The sequence below is a fragment of the Tenrec ecaudatus genome, chromosome 7 (genome assembly GCF_050624435.1).
Source record: "Tenrec ecaudatus isolate mTenEca1 chromosome 7, mTenEca1.hap1, whole genome shotgun sequence".
Taxonomy (NCBI): Eukaryota; Metazoa; Chordata; class Mammalia; order Afrosoricida; family Tenrecidae; genus Tenrec; species Tenrec ecaudatus.
In genome coordinates this window covers 42,168,092-42,181,625 of record NC_134536.1, presented here as the reverse complement: position 1 = coordinate 42,181,625, position 13,534 = coordinate 42,168,092, and the positions used below count along the sequence as shown (strand labels likewise).

Genomic DNA, 13,534 nt, shown 5'->3' with positions numbered 1-13,534 from the left:
GTTCTTTCCCTTATTTCTTTCTTATATAGTGCCTCCCCATAACTTAATAAATACCATAAAAATCAAATGCTGTGTGTCCCATGGGCGAAAATAAATTTTTCCTCTATATAATTTTGTTCCTTAGCCACTCCACAGGAGAAAGCTCTAGCAGGCAGCTACATAAAGAGTACAGGCGGGGAAACCATGAAGGGCAGTATCACTGTCTTGTAGGGTCATTTCCAAAAGGAGCTCTGGTGGTGTAGTTGGGCTGCTAACTGCAAGGTCAGCAGTTCAAAAGTACAAGTCATCCCGGAGGAGACAATTAAGCTTTCTAATCCTGTAAAGAATCCACAGTTTCAGAAATCCACAGAGCCAGTTCTCCTCTGTTTTCTAGGGTTGCTAAGAGTCAGAATCGACTCAATGACAGTCATCTCCATCACTTGGATATCAGTTTGTCATACAGGGGTAACAAAGAAGAAGAGCAAGGCATCAGGAACTGGGAAAGTCTTACGAACAACTTACAATATGCAGATAACACATCCATGGCCATGGCAAGCTAAGAGGACTTGCACTTGCTGGTCAAGGTCAAGGCCTGCAGCCTTCAGTACGGATTGCAGCTCACTGTAAGGAAGTCCAACGTCTCCACAAGGGGACCAACAAACATGATGAACAACAGAGAAGAAGTTGCAGTTGTCAAAAATTTCATCTTGCTAGTATCCACAATCAATATTCATGCAAGCCAACGATCAAGAAACCCAACAACATATGACATCATGCGTAGCTGCTGCACAGACCCCTTTAAAGTACTTAAGAGCAAGGACATCACTGGGAGGACTAGGCTAAACATAATCCAAGCCATAGTATTTTCAATCACCTCATACATATGTGAAAGCTGGACAGTGAAAAAGAAAGACCAAAGAAGAGCGATGCACGAGAATTATGGTGCTGGTGGGAAATGTTGAAAGTGTCATGGGCTGTCAGAACAAATCTCTTATAAGAAATACAGTCGGAATGCTCCTTAGCAGCAATGACGGCAAAGCATGGTCTTATGTACTTTGAATGTGATGTGAGGAGAGATCAGTGCTTGGAAAAGGTTCTCATGATTCATAAAGAAGAGGGCCCCTGAAAAAGACGGGAATCCTCCACAAGATGCATTGGCATGGTAACTGCAACACTAGCCGTGATCAATAGCTGCGAAGATGGTGCAGGGACCGGAAAGTATTTCTCTCTGTTTCACATCGACTCACAATAAAACCAAAATCATTGCCATAGAGGCACTTCCTATTCACAGAAATGCTAGAGGGCAGAGCAGAATGGCCCTTGTGGGTTTCTGAGGCTGTAATCTCCTAACTAAAAGAAAAACCTGAGCATGGAACCTGTACACCAAGTCTGGCTTTCCTACTGAGTTTTTGCCTCAGCTTTGGCCCACCTGGGTTAGGATGTCAATCCGTTCGCAAGCTGCATGATTCTGGGAAAACTAACTACATCTTCCACACCAAAAAAACCCAACAAACTTACTGTCATGGAGCCAGTGTGGACTCATATTGGCCCTGTGGTTTTCTGTTTACCAGAAAGCCGAGTCTTTGTCCTGCAAAGCTGCTGATGGTTTCGAACTGCTAATCATGAAGATTGCAGCCCAACTCATAACTAGTACACCACCAGGACTCCACAGCCTTCCGTAAACCACAGGGCAGTTTTGAGAGGGTGTATGTGATGGCACCTGACCTGGTTAACATGAAGTAGAAGGGAGGAAAGGAGGACCGATTGCAAGGATCGACACATAATCACCACCATGCCCACCAGGGGGGCGAACAACAGAATTCTGGGTGAAGGGACAGCACTCAGTGTAAGATATGAAAAAAATTATAATTTACCAAGGGTTCACGAGGGTGGGGGAAGGAGAGAAAAAAGAGGAGCTGACACCAAGGGCTCAAGTAGAAAGTTAATGTTGAGAAAATGATGATGGCAACATATGTACAAATGTGCTTGATACAATTAATATAGGGATTGATATCAGAGCTACAAGAGCCCCCAATAAAATGATCTTCAAAAATAAACAAATAGAAACAAAACATTAAGAAGAGTGTGAAGAAAAGCAGAACATGAAGTAGACACTCAGACTTTCCTTTCCTAATGGAGACCCACCGAAAATATATATCATAGACTCAGCAAAGGTTCTTTCTCACACAGCTCAGCTCTCGCGAGTTGTTAACCAAGAAAGGTGGGCTTGGGCTCACTCAAGATTCTCTGGAGTCCCTGCGTCACCCTTCTCTAAAGGTATTGACCATCATCCCACTTCCCATCCCCGACAACGCTCACAAACCACACACTGACCACACCTATAAATGAGCACAGCAACAATCCCGGGAAGGAAAACTGAAAAACTACCATTTAGAGAACACTTCTCTGGCACTCGGTGCCCACCCAAAACACCCACTGCCACCAAGTTGACTGGGACTCACAGGGTCTGCAAGTCAGCACTTCTTCACCGCAGACGACCACATCTTTTTCCTATGGAGGACTGGGGGGTTCAAAACACCAACCTTTGAACCACAAATTTCAACCGCAAATGCTTTGTTTGAGGCTCAGGCATGGGAAATAACGTGAACAAGAAAATAATTAGCAAGTGATTAAGCTGGATTTTTATCAGAACTTGATTTGATCATAAAGCCCATGATCTTTTAAGCTTTTCAACTCTTCCTCCAGTATTAGACTACAGCTAGATGGCAGTGAGGGTTTTTTGTTTGTTTGTTTTGTTTTTATTAAAAACTCACAAAACAGCCTCTTCAAAAAGTTTGTACTGATTCACAAAACAAGTCACAACTCTTCACCCTTAACAAATGCAGCACACCAAAACCCTCTTGCCCCTGTCCTGGGAGGGAGGCTGTGAACAAGCCCTTTGAAGACTGAATGCAACACCAATTTCTGGCTTAACTTGCTCAAAAGAGTGCAAAATCCATACACACATATGAAACGGTCAGTAGAAACAAAGTTCAAATAGGAGATTTTTTTTAAAAAAGGAGATCAGGTAAATTTTACTGAGAAATCACCAGCAACAAAAGCTGAAGAAAAATCTACCTTCTCTGTTATATAAAGTTCTTGGACTAATGGACCATTCTGATTGCCCAGTGATTATAAGGAAATGTCTGTATACTTCAGCTCCAGTCTATACTGAACCCACTCACTGCCATCAATGCAGTGCTGACTAATTATGATCCTATAGGATAGGATAGAATGGGCCCTGGGTTTCCGCAGCTTTCGATCTTAACTGAAGTAGAAAGTCTTGTCTTTCACCCTTGGAGAGACTGGAGTTTTGAACTGCTGACTTAGCCCAACACGTAACCACTACACTATCAGGGGCCCTTAAAATCTATACTGAAGCAACGCAAAACTACCTGCATCCTATTTTAGCTCACAAGAAAATTCTTATCACACCTTTTTCAGCCTAAAAGAACAAAGAGTGAATGTTAGTGGCAGCTGAAGGCTTGGGCGAAACACTGAGTTATTAAGAAATCATCAGAAAGTAATCGCAAAAAATAAAAAAATAAAAATAAAGTAATCGCATGTCCAAGAGGAGAGACTCTTGCCTTCACATCCCCAAGCTAATGCCCCAGAGGTCTGCGGTTATCATGTAGGCGTTGCCGTTGCCCAAGAAAGCTCATTTTTTATTAGACCATCTAAAAAACAAAATACCAAAGGTGCTAGTTAAATTGATGGTGGTGATTTAAATTAACACAATTTAAATTCACACAATTTGTCATTATATCCCAAGTCAGAGTAGTATACTACTGAGAACCAAAAGATATATTCTCCACATGAGAGGAAGCAAAAATTCAGAAACCTGTGTCATTAAGTAAAATTCTTACTAAAAGCAGCCAACTATTCAAATGCTAATTATATTTTTGGTCCTTTTTTCTTTAAAAAGAAATGGGGTCCACATCTTTTTTTAAAAATTCTCAAACAAATAAGAATGATGATCTGTTTACATTTGTGAAAAATGCAATTATATTAAAAACTTTGCAAAAATTTTTTTAGCTATTTCTAAAATCCAATTACTCTAACAAAAGTACTATACAACACCAGGAACACCTAACTGAAAATCAGTCCTTTAAATATAAATGGCACCCCCAATTATTTTTAATGTATTGATTCTATCCTTACTATTCTATTCCATGCTACCTGTACAGTCTCTTAAGATTAAATAATATGATTAAAGGGTCTATCTGCTTTCTCCCATAGCCTGGAAGAGAGGAGAGCCATGCACGTCTAACAATCCTGAAGACATGAATCCTTATTCTTCACATTCACTTTCACTAGTAAAATGTAAATCTGGACTCTTAACGAAGATGACTTCCAGAGTTCATCTCTGTGGTCATTTCCTGTATTCATGCCCTCATCAAAAGAAATGACCTGGGTGAAATCCTATGCAATAACTATCACACTCATGTTCTATGCAGAGGAGAGAGGGCATCAATCAGTAGTATCCCTGACAAGTTAACATCAGACAGGAGAGCAAAGTGGTAATAAGTGTCTCATAGCTCACACGATAAGGGCTAATTAGTTCCAGCCAAGTACCAGAGGGCAGGGATTTATCCTCTTCAGTAAAACAGAAGCATTTTAATGAAACGGCCTAAAAAATGCAGCGATAAAAATTCCAGAACTTATCACTGCATCAGAAATGATAGTTGGTATATAAGCTTCCAGTAAAAAAAAAAACAAACTAGGACTCATTCATTAAATTCATTAATATCTATCTAATTAATTGTACACCAACAACTGCAAGGATATCTCCAAACCTGTCAATGAAATTCATGTAGAAAAACTGAGTTTCCATAATCACACGGATAAAATTACATGATATTTTAAGTAAGAAAATGATCACCGCTCAACCACAAGTGCCCATGCACCACTCCAAAGCCACTGCCGCTGAGTCACAAAGGACCTGCTTCCTAGAGTGTCGAGACTTCACGGGCCCAGCCAGTCTCACCTTTCTCTCTCAGAATAATATACAGGTGAAACAAAAACCATTACACAATGTAAACCAAGACTAGGTCAATATGTAACCTACGTTAGTGGTTCCAGGAGCACTCTGTAACTTTTGAACCTATTTGTTCCCACAGCTTGTAATGTGGAGAAGAGAGAATCCAGTAGACTACATGGATCGAGTTCTCACCGGGCAGTGCAGCAGGACACTGGACTCCAAGAGTACAGCAAACCCCAACAAGCAAAGAGCTAGAGACGAGAGAAAGGAATCGTGGACAGGAAGGCAGAATAGAGACTAAGTTACACTTTTGGAAGTCTGCTCCAACGCGGAGGCAAGACCAAGAGTCGGCAAGGCTGGGAAGGTTCAAAAGAAAACTGGGTTTGCACTGACATCAACCCAGAAAAGGATGAGATTTCAAAGCCCTGACAGTCAGGCTTGCAGTTTGAATCACCACATTAAGAGTGATTAAAGGAAAGTAGTTCACGAGCAAAGCACAGCATGCCTTAAATTCGGATACGGAAGCTCCACAGACCAGTTAAACAGATGACTGCACACAAAAAACCAGGTAATCATGGCAAAGAGGACGCTACTTACACACGAAACACGTTTCCCGGGAAAACCATTAAAGTTACTAAATGTACTATCAAAAGCAGGGTGGAGGTTTGGGCTGTGATGAAAGTTAATTCCAACTGTGAAGATTCCAATCAGAGAGACTCTAAGAATGATAGTGCCCATGACAGGCATAAAGACACCGGGGTACAGAGGAAATACAGCGTAAATGTAAACAGTTAATACTTAATGTCTAAACTTTTACTAACTAAAATTTTTTTAAAGGTTTCCTTTGAATCCAATCCAACTCATGACATCATGCGTGTCAGAATAGAGCTGTGCCCCACACACCTTTCAATGGCTGATTTTGGCAAGTGGATCACCAGGCTGTTCTGCAGTGCTGCTCTGAGCCTCAAATGTTTGGGTTAGGACCCAAGCATGGCAGCCATTCTCACGACTGCGGATGACACCCTTATTAACCACTAGACAGATTTTTTTTTAATGCAGTTGAGTTTCCCACATTTGGGGAAATCGCAGGGGTCAGCACATCCGGAGTGCAACGGATAAGTCTTGCCCTGGGAAAACCACCTTCATGGTATCTCCCCTGCCAAATAAGTACAGAAGGATTTTTTTTAAAGCTACGTATTATGCAAAATATTTGTTTATGTGTGTGTGTGTGTGTGTGTATGTTCTGCTGCCTGTATAAGCCTTAGGTATAATACGTGGCAGGTGACAAGGACAGTCTTACATTACAGTAAATCATTCGGGTAGCCTATAGGTTCCCTAGTTCACGAATGTTTCTCTCAGGAGCCCTGACAATGAAAAGGCTGTGCACTGTCGCACATAAACCAGGATAAAATGTATGTACCCACTTTTGTGAGCCCCCTGGATTGTTCCAGCTCCCCGGGTATCATCCACTTTAGCAAACACTGGTAATCTGTCGAAGATCATGAGTTCTCCAAAAGCTTAGTGAAAATCCTCACAGGGATTCACTAAAGTAGCCCTGGTCCATGTAATGCGCTGCAGTTTTTCTATGTAGTAAAGTAAAATCAATTTAGCATTCTCTGTAGCTAGGAGAAAGTCTTTACAACAATTAGATTAACTTTCTTTCTGCAGATTGTACCTGCTAGTCAATTATCCTTAGCCCATAACAAGCAGCACTGGCATTCTGTCCAGGACAATTTCAGGGAAACTACATCATAAAGCAAATAGTTGTAAAGAAGATAATTCTGTCCCTTAAAAATAATATCATAATTGGAGTAGACATTTGGACCATGACTTTGGCAACATAAATAATATCAAGCATATGCTATTAAGACAAAGGGATTTGCATAATCGTGCTTATATAATAATTTTAAACAACATAATCATGCTAAGCAGTATAGAACTTTGTTGTTGCTCCCTGGTGTGAAATTAAAATTCAGACTCATAGGGCTTTCTGTTCATCAGGAAACTTTACTAAGTACCTGAAGGCAGCATCCTCTTATTTTTAAGATAAAAAAGGTGGCACACAGAGCTAAAATTGGACTGAAGCCACTTCAGCAGATTCGAGACAAATATAGAACTTTAACAGGGCTCTACTGGTTCAAAGATCAAAGAATTTAATGTTGAATTACATGTCACTCTGCAACCTTACAGAGACACATGCAAACCCCATAACTAACTGATTCCCAGTGATTATCACACAGGCATCTATTCACTGTAAAGCTGACATAACCCAAAGGAAAGAGGCATTTCTACCACAGTCTCTTCTGAACATTTTCCATGTATAGCGGGATACCAGGCTTGTCATTCACTGGTACTAAATAATGGAATTTGAAATAAAAATAACATGGCATTCAAGATGACATTTAATTAATGATTCCACTTTCTCCCAGTCTCAACAAAAGTTTAGAAATGATGTAGAGAGTACACATTTCTTCAAAAGGCTATTTGCAAATATTCTGAATTTGTATCTCACTCAAAAAGGAGCAATAATAACATCACCAGATGCAATCTTCTGAAAGTCCCCATGTAGCATCTGGTCATGGGACTGTCAGTCACAGTAACGACTCAGGCCTCAAGAGACCAAAATTCTACCTCCTGCAGTGTATGTGCTGCATATGTGCTGGACAAAACAAGAGGGCAGGGCTGTTGGCTACATTCTTTCTTTCTTTTAGCTGTCAGAGCTCCGATTCCAACTTCCATTGTCAATTTTTGGCAAATGAGATTTGCTTTATTCAGGCCCTTACCATCAAGTGCAGCCTTGCGGCAGTAAAAGGACATCCCAAAGGTGGCAGACGGGCGGCGCTCTGTGAAGGAGGAAGGGAAGCTGCTCCCTTTGCCTCAATTCCAGTGGGAAAGACAGGGACCTCAGGCAAAAGCCTTCTGGAGTCAATGCCAGGTCAGGGAGATGCTGGCAGAGGGTCCAGCGCTGAAGGCCTCACAGGGAAGGAGCGTGGTTCCTACCACGCTGGAGTCAGAGCAGAGATTGCTGGTGACATGCTTGAAAGCTGACCAGGAAGGGTGGAGGAGAGGGGACCAGCCTGGTGGCCACACTGTGGAAGGGTCCTCCTGGTTCTTACACCAGCTCCAAAGGGAAGCACCACAGGCAGGCTGGAGGCAGTGGACCCTGTTCACCCCACCCTGCTATCTGCTTCAGAAGAGCTGAGCTGGGGAATGGCTGGTAAACCAGTGAGAGGCCCCTGCTGTGCTTTGATCTGCTTGTTGGCAGAAGCAGCTGGTTCTCCTCCAAAAAGGAAAGGTGTGCTCAGGTACAAACCCCTCCCCTGACCTTGGCCCAAGCTCAGAAGGCCCTCTCTAGCAGGGTTGAAGCATTCACCAAACACCAGGGCCCTCAAAGTTGAAGGAAACGTTGCTTCCGACTTGGCAAACCTTGCTTAGAGTTTCCCTGGTTCCCTTCCAAGAGTGCTGATGCATGTAATCTGTGACCAAGGCCTGTGTCCTCAGCAGGCTTGGATTATTCACTTTATTTTGAAGAGTTGGAACATTCTTACAATTAATAATGAGCTTAATAATAAGACTTAAAAATGATGTTTTTTCAGGAAGCACTCTTGACTATAGCAATATTCAATTTCTTAACATAAGAACAGACATCAACTCTAAACATTAACAAAATTACACACATGTTGTTATTAGTGGGTTTATTTGTATATGCAGAACTCATAAAAGCATAAACTAGAAATCATAGGTATTGGTTGTTCTAGTATGAATTTAAAGAAAATGTCTACTGATTATTTTTTTAAAAAGAAGCAGTGCTTCCTAAAGTCTGTGAAGTTCCAGAACCATTTCTATTCAAATAATAGATCCTTGCCCCTATTAGAATATGTAAAATTGAATTTATAAGACTCTGAAGCTCAAAATTAGAAAGTCTAAAGATCCACCGATTCCAAATTAGGAACTTAAATCTCTAAGATGCAACCCCTTTGGCTATAGCCACTTTCAGACAATTCTAGTCCCAAACACATCTACGTTTCCCAGAATGTCCACAACCATCTGCTTAATCTACTGAGGGAGCTCATAGCAGTATGGATTTTACCCCACCACTTAAAAAAAATTCACTAGCCAGTAAATAAAGCTATTGTTACAAAATTATGTCTTTTTTCATCCCAAACACATGCACATACAGAAAAGCCAGTGTCTTTCTAAAATACCAGTGAGTATCTTATTTGGTGAAATAAAATGCGCTACAAGATGAATGCTGTAACAGTATCTTTACATCACCTTTGCTTGGAATGGGCACAAATAGGCATCTCCTAGTTGATAAACCAGATAGCTGATTACTCAATCTGTCATGTAAAAGGACTGCTCCTAAAGCCTTTATGAGAGTAGAACTACCTACTGCATGTTTACCTGCTTCCTAGAATCGTACAGCCCCCTTAAATAGATTTATCATTCTGTCATGGTCCCAAAGGTAGGTTGATGTGCAGAGGTAATCATGAGCATTCACACCTAGATTTTTAAAAAGCTCCCATGGTTTCCTTGGTCACCAAGGAAATAAACCTGAAGGAATTTGTATTCAGGTTTCAGACATAGCTCCTAAAAGTAACAAGCAAACTGCCTCACTATTAAGCTTTTAATCTAGCTCACAGAAATAGCCCAATTCTGCTGAGTATCTATCTGCACCACTCCAGATTATAAAGGGCAGCAAATCAAGAGTTTTCTGCTTTAGCAAAAACTATAGAAATGGATTGTTTTTGCTATTGAAGCTTTATAATTAAAGTATTGTGTAGAACTGCATTTGAAAACCCTGTATCAAACTACCAAATCAATTATTTTATAAACCAAGTTATAAATAACTTGTTTTTTTATAAGCCAAGTAAATAATAAGTAAATGTGTACATGACATTATATCAGACTCTAGTATGAGCCTGGTTATATATCAGTGGTACTTACACCCACTACGCTATCTCTTCTTCATCACAAAAACAAACTAAGAGGCAGATAGTATTCCTATTACAGAGAATGAAGCACACAGTTTGGCAGAGTTGAGTGACTTGATGTAGCTCCGTCGGCATTGGTGTCACCAAGGGCAGTTAACTCACGGAGTCAAATCCCCGCCTCATCCCACCTCCCGATGGATCTCCTTTTATACCATAGCATGATAAATCCTTAGTGATATTTTATTTATTAACTTATTAATAAATGTATTTAATTTATTAACGATACTGTCACTCACAAAGCACAATTCCAGAATCATTGAATCTAATGACCATAGTAGTGACACAAAAATAATTGCAAAATTAAAAGGACATCTTTAAATTACAATGGCATCTGTGGATGAAATCACTTGATTAGAAGTGTCGGTGTAACTGAATGATGAAGACAGCAGTGACCTGGGAGCAGGGCTGCTTTCGAGTGCTCGAGAGTTGGTTGCCCTGAACAGTGATCCCGTGCAGAACAGAACAAAACCCTGGCCAGGCCTCACACTTGAAATGTTGGAGCCCATTCTTTGCAGCCACCTGACATGATGCCCTTTTCCAAGAACTGCTTTTTCCTGATAACAGGACCACACATCAGGAGGCTGAGTGCTGGCTTCTAAGGAGAATTCTGGCTGTACTTCCACCAAGACACCTTTTGGTCTTCTGTCCACGGTACGTTTACTATTTCTCACCTACCCTGGTTTTCCTTATTTACTGTCCAGCTGAGAGCATGGTAGACGGTTCAAGAAGTTCAAGGAGCACGGTTTTATCACTGCGAGCACATTGATACATGCAAGCAGGACTTACCCAAAAAAGCATGTTTGTTTACAGTAGTGACAGAATCTTTTATTTAAAAACATACTTACACCAAGGAGATGGTATGGGGGAACAGGGCACGAACCCACCCGGGGGAGAGTATTGGTTGTGTCCCCACAGAACTGGAACATGCATACGGATCCCACCATGGCGCACTAAACTAGGAGGGCAACATAAACTATGGAGGAATACATGAAGAGACTGGACCATATGCCGGCCCCATCCAGAATTAGCCCGATCCCCACAATCAAAGGGAGTACCACAGAAAATGAAACTAGATCATCTGGTGTGGGAAAGGAACTGACCCACCACGCCACACTCAGAAGGAAGCTGAAGCAAAGGAAGGAGGAAGAACAGAGCGGACAACACCTGGGCCACCAAGCTCAGAGGATGAAAGCCTGGCTTGAAAGGCCCATTGTACAGAGGGGACCATACAGCTGGCCCCACAGCGAGATGTGACATCCTGCACCGACCCACAACCCTACACGGGACAGCACTTGAGACACAGTGGGGGATGTGCGACTGAGCTGACCCCACCACACTGAGGCAAACACTTGGGGCGTGCAATGAAGCAGCAGGGGAAGCAGAGCAAGGAGATCCCGAGGGAATATAAAGGATGGACTTTGGGGCCAGGACATGACAACCCACCAGACTCATCCGGAAAACACTCCTAAAGGCCAACAAATAGACCTCAAACTACCAACAGAATTTTCTTTTTTTTCCCTGTCTTTTTGTTTTGTTTTTTTCTTTTTTTTTCTCTTTTAAATTTTGTATGTCAGTGGCTTTTTTGTTTGACAGCTTTTTTGTTTGTCAGTGTTGCTGTTGTCAATGGCATGTTCTTATGTGCCACTTTGGTGCTGTCAAAGCCATCTTCATTTACAATGCACATATTACTATATCTGCAGGTCCACCTAGAAAAGATAGGATGGACAAACACTGTGAGAAGAAAATAACGGGACCAACGGTCCCAGAGAGACATGACAGTGTGGGAGGTAGGGGAAGGGAAGAGGTGTTGGCCAACACAGGGACTAGGAAAAAGCGAGTGGTTCAAAACCAGTGCCAGGGAGGGGATGGGAGGACTGGTAGGGAGTGAACGAGGACAAGGTAACTGAGAGGAATTACTAAAACCAGAATGAAGGCTGAACATGGTAGTGGGACAGGAGGGAAGCGTAAGGAAATAGAGGAAAGGAGTAGGAAGCAAAGGGCAGACATAGAAGCCTAAATACAAACATGTACATATGTAAATATATTTATGATTATGGGGAAATAGACCTATGTGCATATATTTATAGGTTCAGTAGTAGGGTAGCAGTTGGACATTGGGCCTCTCACGCACACTCCCTCAATCCAAACGGTCATTCCATGATACCCACCTTCCTGACATGATCACTGAAGACAGATGTGTGCATAAGCAAACGTGGTGAAGAAAGCTGATGGTGCCCGGCTATCAAAAAGATATAGCATCTGGGGTCTTAAAGGCTTGAAGGCAAACAAGCAGCCATGTAGCTTGGAAGCAACAAAGCCCACAGAGAAGAAGCACACAGCCTAAGTGAACACAAGGTGTTGAATTAACCAGGTAGCAGACATCAAAGAACAAAAACCATCATTGTGTGATCACCTTCTTCACATAAACACTGAAGATGAATGTGTGCTTAAGTAAGTGTGGTGAAGAAGGCTGATGGTGCCGAGCTATTGAGAGATATGGAGTCTGGGGACTTAAAGGCTTGAAAGTAAACAAGCGGCTATCTAGCCCAGAAGCAACAAAGCCCACATGGAAGCAGCACACCAACATGTGTGATCATGAAGGGCCAAAGGGAACAGGTTTCAAACAACAAAGACAGGGGGGAAAAATCACTGTGAATGAGGGGAGGGCTTGATGAGGACCCAATGCCCATCTATAAACAGCTGGACATCCCTTGCAGAGGCGTAGTGGGGAGGAGATGAGTCACTCAGGGTTCAGGGTAGCAACAATGAAACTCAAAACCTTCCTCTAGTTCTTGAATGCTTCCTGCCCCCCAATTAACATGATCCCAATACTACCTTGCGGACCTGGTTAGACCAGAGGATGTACAGTGGTGCAGTCGGGATCTGGAAACACAGGGAATCTAGGACGGATGAATCCCTCAGGACCAGCGGTGAGAGTGACAACACCAGGAGGAAAGGAGGTGTAGAAAGGGGGAACTGATTTCAGGGATCTACATGTAACCTCCTCTCTGGGGGATGGGCAACAGGCAAGTGGGTGAGGGGAGATGCCGGGCAGTGCAAGATAAGATAAGATAAATAATAATTGATAAGTTATTAAGGGTTCGTGAGGGAGGGGGGAGCAGGAAGGGAGGGGGAGGGAAAAAAGGAAAATGAGCTGATTCCAGGAACCCAAGTGGGAGGAGAATTTTGAGAATGATGAGGGCAACAAATGTATAAGTGTGCATTACTCAATTGATGTATGTATGGATTGTGATAAGAGTTATATGAGCCCCAATAAAAATATTTATTAAATTTTAAAAAAAGAAAAAGAAATGTAAATGTTTTATTTTGTTAAAAAACATACTTTATTTTCAAAAACAATTTTTTTGGGTGGAAAACAGCACAAAAATATTTTTAACAGTGGAAAGGGGGAACTGATTACAAGGATCTACATATAACCTCCTTCCTGGGGACGGACAACAGAAAAGTGGGTGAAGGGAGACATCGAACAGTGTAAGGTATGACAAAGTAATTTATAAATTATCAAGGGTTTATGAGGGAGGGAGGGAGATGCTGGAAGGGAGGGGGGAAATGAGGAGCT

At 42.0% G+C, this 13,534-nt stretch overlaps 1 protein-coding gene and 1 pseudogene across 2 annotated transcripts in view; both read right to left on the bottom strand.

Moving 5' to 3' along the window:
• PTPRK (protein tyrosine phosphatase receptor type K) overlaps positions 1 to 13,534 on the bottom strand; it is a 634,437-nt gene that overhangs the window by 326,922 nt on the left and 293,981 nt on the right. The window lies entirely within an intron of this gene.
• LOC142453872 (U1 spliceosomal RNA) lies at positions 6,010 to 6,131 on the bottom strand (annotated as a pseudogene).